We start from the raw sequence: 7,206 nt of genomic DNA on the forward strand, positions 1-7,206 counted from the left end.
TTTCAACTTCAATCTTATTATCTTTCACTATGAGGGCCGGCCCAAGCGTTTCAAAGGCCTAAGGCAAAATTTTCAAATGGGGCCTTTATGTTATCACTTAAATAATATTTAACTAGCATTTTATATAATAATTTTTTTAAAATCCATTCTTTTTACTTTTTAATATGTTTTTTTTTTTGAGAAAATGCTAAAGTTATAATAAATTTTACTACAAACTAGTGTTGTAATGAATGTGATCAATGACATGAGGCTAACAAAAATACTAGAAATATTATAAAATTTATAACATGAGAATTACAAAGATATATCACCAATCACAAATATTCATTCCAAAACGCATTGATTCAATTGTTTGTTGAAATTCACCCATCATATTCATTATCATATCAAATTATAAAAGCTATGGAGACCACCACGCACCCTTGGTGCAGTGATCACTCCACAAGTATAAGTTCTTGTGGGGTGTGAGGGGCAATGACCGAGATTTAAGTTTCTAGAAGAAAGTTTCACATATATATATATACTTAGATTATGTTAGAGTAAAATTTTTATCTTGTATAAAAATAATTAAATAAATAAAAGTTATGTAGTAAAATTTATAGTATTTTTAACATTTTTCTATTTGAATTACTTGTGATTTTTGGCTTTTTTTTTTTTTAAGTGCAGCGCCTCTTGCATTGTTCATGGACATGAACAGTGTAAACAGGCATAAGAACAGTGGTTTTATTAATAAACAGTAACTGAAATATATATATTTTTACTGAGAAATGATATGTTCACAACATTTTCACAATATTTTTACAACAAATCCTAAGTAGCAGGTTGTTACTGGTTGTTATTGTTGGGGCAAAAAAATAATCTTCGTGTTAAGTTCAAATTTGAACCAATAACAACTAACCATCTATGATTTGTTGTGAAAATATTGTAAATATATTGTGAACGTAGCATCTTTTTCTTTTTATTGTTTTCAATTTTCAGTAAAATAAGCGGTATCTAAACACACACTAAATATTACGACAGTTTCTATTGGTCCTCTTTCTAGTCCAACTAGAAAAAAAAAAAAAAAGTCAACAAAAATTTTCTCATTCTGTGATTCCAGACCAAGACGTCAAGGCTCTCAAAGGAAGAAAGCTTAATCATTGCTCCCTTCCCCATGTTATGCAGAAATCGTTTGCATATTGACTGCATTTTTGGACTACTTGTGTTCCACCACAAGACACAGAACTACCCTTCACTGCTATTCACTGAAGAAGTGTCATAATTATGCTCCAAAAGAATAAAAATTTGTTTTTGAATTAAATGTCCGTTTTAGATTATTTTTGTTACTATATCCCACAAAAATAATTTATTTCCACTCCAATTTAGAATTTAAATTAAAGTTCTACTAAAAAAATAAAATAAAAAAAGAATTTAAACCAAAGAGTCTAAATAAGTCATTGAGTCTAAAAGACTCTTTGGTTTTTACACCAAATAATTCATTTTTCACAAAAATTAATAAATTAGATGAACACGATGCATAAAATTAGACTCCAATTTAGAATTTATTTAAATTTAAACTCTTCGGTTATTACACTCAACTAGTGTGTAACTCCATGCATATGTATGGGTATTGTAGGGGTATTGGGCCCAGTAATTTATGAAGGACGGCCCAACGAGGTCTTTTGGGCTAGAAACCCAAATCCGAAAACATCAAAATGATCGTGGAGTATTTAAGTGTCCCATACCGTCCGAGGAATAGATTTGTCCTCGGAATGTTAAGCCGAGGATACACAGTGTACGTGGAGGACAGTAGAAAGAGCGGTGGAATGTCTAAAGTAAAGCTGCTACCACCGCCCATGTATTAAAGACTCTGTAATTGATACGCTGACAGAATAGATGGAAGGATGGGACCTAAGCATAGAGCTTGGAACTTGGTCCCAAAATCCCAGCGGGCTTTAGGGAAGAATGGATGGGACGAGTATCCAAAAATCAGGGTTGCAACCATAAAGTGGAAGATGATGAAGAGAAGAGGAGGAGTATAAATAGGAGGGAAGGCATACGAAGAAGGGAGAGGACTTTTGGAGTAGAAGAGATAGAGTCAATAGTAAATGAGAATCAACACTTGTATCCAAACTTGAGAAATATTATTATAAACCATCCTCGGAAACAATCCGAGGACGATTTCTGAGTCTTACTCTTTGCCAACGATTCTTTGTTTTGTTCCATTGGGCCCAAAGCCCGTTCTTTTTGTAAATTGTCTAAACCATCCTTGAAATCTAAATTACAAACCCATCCTCTACAAATTCATTGTGAAGAAAGGCCTTTCAAGCCCATTTTCCTCCCAGTCGTGGTTTGGGAATTTGAATTGTGTCCTTACAATTGGCGCCGTCTGTGGGAATTTAGTCTTTAGGGAAGTTTAGGACATCATGGTAGGATTAGAACCACAACGCAGTGCGGAGTCCGTAGGCTCCCAGCGTGAGGATCACTCCTTACATCCTGATCATGGAGAGAACCGAGAAGGAAGTGTACATACTACACACACCATCAGAAGTGCAAGTCATTCGCAAGGAGGAATCAGAGTTCCTTACGAAAGAAATGCCAGGGCCATGCAGAAGGAGATTGACGGCCTAAGGAGGAGATTGCGTCACGAAAGGAGAAGGAGAACTCCTCCGGTCTCTGACCCCTCTTCGGAGGGATCCGAGGATGACAATTACGGGCGAAGATCCAGAACTCCCCCAGGTGAATATGTCTCTTCCGAGGAAGACAATCTGCATGGGAGGCGTGGCAGAGACTACCCCCCTAGGGGCTTAGGAAATGACGCAATGGGAAGAGCGTTACACCAAATCTCCAGGTCACCCTTCGCGCGCAGATTGGAAGAAGGGAGGTTACCTCGGCGCTTCACACAACCGGCCTTCACTCTTTACAATGGTCGGACGGATCCTGTGGAGCACGTAAGCCATTTCAGCCAGAGAATGACAGTGCATTCCAGGAATGAAACTTTGTTATGCAAGATTTTTCCTTCTAGCCTAGGGCCCGTAGCCATGAGATGGTTTGACGACTTAAGGGCAGGCTCCATTGATTCTTTCAAAGAGCTTACTAGGGCATTTGGTTCTCGCTTCATCACGTGCAGTAGAGTTCCTCGTCCATTGGATTCTTTATTATCCATGGCCATGAGGGAAGGGGAAACCCTGAAAACATATTCGGACCGGTATTGGGAAATGTTCAACGAAATTGACGGAGACTTTGACGATGTAGCAATAAGGACCTTCAAGGTCGGCCTACCAACGGAGCATGACTTGAGGAAATCCTTAACGAAGAAACCTGTCAGAAGCGTACGTCGACTGATGGATCGCATCGACGAGTACAAAAGGGTTGAGGAAGATCAGCAGCAGGGAAAGGGCAAGGCGAAGGTTATCCCATAAGAAAGGAGGGATTTCAGGTCGGACCGATACAACAACAACAGGCCTGCGCGGGATTTTTCCAGGCAGGCTGGTCACATACCCCCACAAGTAGTCAACACCGTCTTCAGGGAGCCGGTGCAGCAGCTGTTGGAGAAAATAAGGCATGAGCCTTTTTTCAAATGGCCAAATAAAATGGCAGGGGACCCTTTGAGACGCAACCAAAATCTCCACTGCCATTATCACCAGGAGAGAGGTCATACCACCGAGGACTGTCGCACTTTGTGGAATCATCTGGAACAATTGGTTAAAGAGGGAAAGCTGAAGCAGTTTCTGTACCAACCCAACGGGCGAGGAAACCAATCAGGAGTGGCAAACCACGACGGTCCTTCATCCAGACCTCCTCTAGGTACTATCAATGTCATTTTTGCAGCACCTGGTAGGACTGGCTCAGCTCCTTTCAGGGTAATGTCAGTTGCTCGAACATTGGCCGAGGATTCACAGGATCAGCCGAAGAGGATTAAGGCAAGTATCCTGCCAGTCCTAAGTTTCTCTGAAGAGGACAAGATGGGGACCATCCAGCCTCATGATGACGCCTTAGTGGTAACCCTCAGAATAGGGAACTATGATGTAAGGAGGGTAATGGTTGATCAAGGTAGTGGTGCAGATATCATGTACCCTGACCTATTTAGGGGATTGAAGTTAAGAGTTGAAGATCTTATGCCATATGACTCACCCTTGATAAGCTTCGAAGGGAGAGCTGTCGTTCCGAAGGGACAGATTAGACTGCCGGTGCAATCAGGTCCGGAGGTGGTAGACGTAGATTTCATCGTGGTCGATGCTTATTCTCCCTATACAGCTATTATGGCAAGACCTTGGCTGCATGCGTTAGGGGCTATTTCCGCAACCTTGCATGTCAAAGTCAAATTTCATTCTGGAGACCAGGTGGTGGAGTTACTTGGGAGTCAGTCTGTGGCTCGACAGTGTGTCACGGCTGCAATTCTGCGTCGACCAAAACCGGACTCCTCGGCCTCGGCTAACGGAGAGACATAGCAATCAAAGTCTCTTCACACAGCCGAGGTAGATGAAGCGGTATGTGAAGAATTGGAAAAAATTCTCATAGACGATGATCCTGAGAAATTCTTCCAGGTTGGAGTTCAAATGCCGCAGGAAGAGAAGACAGAGCTGATTTTACTTTTAAAGAAAAATATGGATGTATTTGCTTGGAACGCGTATGAGGCCCCTGGAGTTGATCCAAACTTCATATGTCATCATTTAAAGGTCAATCCAACTGTAGTGCCGAGGAGGCAACCACCTCGGAGGTCCTCCAAAGAACATTCCGAGGCCGTAAAAGAGGAAGTGATCAAACTCAAAGAGGCAGGGGCTATCAAAGAAGTGTTTTATCCTGAATGGTTAGCCCATACTGTGGTGGTGAAAAAGAAGAATGGGAAGTGGAGAGTTTGTGTAGATTTCACAGATTTAAACAAAGCTTGCCCAAAGGACTCATTCCCGATGCCTCGGATTGATCAATTGGTGGACGCTACTGTTGGACATCCTCGGATGAGTTTTCTTGATGCTTTCCAAGGTTACCACCAGATACCTTTAGCCGTTGAGGACCAGGAGAAGACTGCATTCGTCACTCCGACAGGGAATTATCACTATAAGGTGATGCCCTTTGGTTTGAAAAACGCAGGGGCTACCTACCAAAGGATGATGACGAGAATGTTTGAGGCACAGCTAGGGAAAACTATTGAGGTTTACGTGGATGACATGGTGGTAAAGAGTAAAGAAGTTTCTGCACATCTGGAAGATCTGAGCAACACTTTTCAGAAGCTGAGAGAATATAAATTGCGGCTCAATGCCTCTAAATGCTCTTTCGGTGTAGGATCGGGCAAGTTTCTAGGATATATGGTGACTCACCGGGGAATTGAAGTGAATCCTGCTCAGGTTAAGGCAATAAACAGCTTACACCCACCTCGGAATCCTAAAGAAGTGCAAAGATTAACAGGTATGACTGCTGCTCTCAATCGATTTATATCCCGGTTCGCGGACAGATGCAGACCTCTCTTTCAATTATTAAATAAATGGAAAGGTTTTGAATGGACCGAGGAGTGCGCAGTGGCTTTCCAACAGCTAAAAGAATATCTCTCGCGACCACCGGTTATGTCTCGACCAGAAGTGGATGAAATTCTGTTTGCATATATTGCGGTGGCCAACCATGCAGTTAGTTTGGTTCTTATCCGAGATGACAATAACATCCAGAGACCGGTTTATTATGTAAGTAAATCTCTGCACGAGGCCGAGCTGAGTTATTTACCACTGGAGAAAGCTATCTTGGCGGTGGTACATGCTACATGAAGACTTCCCCATTACTTCCAGTCTCATACAGTTGTTGTTCTTACACAACTCCCTCTTAAATCAATTCTGCGAAGTGCAGATTATATGGGAAGAATTGCCAAATGGGGAACTGTCCTAGGAGCTTTCGATATCAAGTATATGCCTCGCACCTCTATAAAGGGACAGGTCATCGCGGACCTTGTGGCGGAATTTGCTGAGCCTTCGTTAGAAGACTATCAAGAAGGCATGGGTAAAAAATCAGTAGGCATGATTTCGTGTGAAGGGCCTCCATTATGGAAAGTCCATGTTGATGGAGCAGCAAATCAGAGGGGGTCGGGTATAGGACTAGTTTTGATATCCCCAGAGGGAATTACTTTTGAGAAATCTTTGAGATTAGGATTCTCGGCCACCAACAACGAAGCAGAGTATGAGGCCGTCCTCGCAGGGATGAGCATGGTTCATAAAATGGGAGGAAAGACGGTGCAAATGTTCTCGGATTCACTGTTGGTGGTAGGCCAAGTAGAAGGGAAGCTAGAAGCAAGGGATTCCAGAATGCGAGAGTACCTAACCCAGGTCAGGTATATGCAATCTAAATTTGAGTCTTTTTTACTATTGCATGTATCCAGATGTGGCAATACCCATGCCGACTCATTAGCCACGCTCGCAACGTCCTCGGCCCAAAGTCTACCATGAATTATCCTTGTTGAAGATCTGCTGAAACCTACTGGGACGGACGGTAACTCCACTCAAATTCTCCAAATTAGGACTGGGCCTAGTTGGATGGATCAAATAGTAACATTTCTCAGAAATGACATCCTGCCTGGAGAAAAGACTGAAGCAGATAAAGTTCGCAGGAAAGCCACTCGTTTTTGGTTGTCCGAGGACCAGAAATTGTACAAACGTTCCTTTTCCGGACCATATTTGTTATGTATACACCCCGAGGCAACGGAGCTACTTTTGGAAGAGTTACACGAAGGGATTTGTGGAAGTCACACAGGGGGAAGGTCTTTGGCTCACAAAGCCCTCACTCAGGGCTATTAGTGGCCAAATATGCAGAGAGAAGCGCAAGATTATGCAAAGAAGTGCGACCAATGTCAAAGGTTCGCTCCAAATATACATCAACCAGGGGGAGTCCTGAATCCTCTATCTAGCCCATGGCCTTTTGCTCAATGGGGCTTGGACATTGTTGGACCCTTTCCCAAAGCAACAGGAAACAGGCGGTGGCTTCTCGTGGGAACAGATTATTTCACCAAATGGGTTGAAGCTAAGCCATTATCAAATATCAGAGACATGGAAGCAAAAAAGTTTGTATGGAAGAATATCGTTACCAGGTTCGGCATCTCTCATACTCTCATTTCAGATAACGGTTTACAATTTGATAGCAAAGCCTTTCGGAAATACTGCTGTGATCTGGGCATTACGAACAGATATTCCACTCCGGCTTATCCCCAAGGAAATGGGCAGGTCGAGGTTGTCAACAAAGTAATAGTGA

Source organism: Castanea sativa, chromosome 7 (assembly GCF_040712315.1).
Source record: "Castanea sativa cultivar Marrone di Chiusa Pesio chromosome 7, ASM4071231v1".
Classification (NCBI taxonomy): domain Eukaryota; kingdom Viridiplantae; phylum Streptophyta; class Magnoliopsida; order Fagales; family Fagaceae; genus Castanea; species Castanea sativa.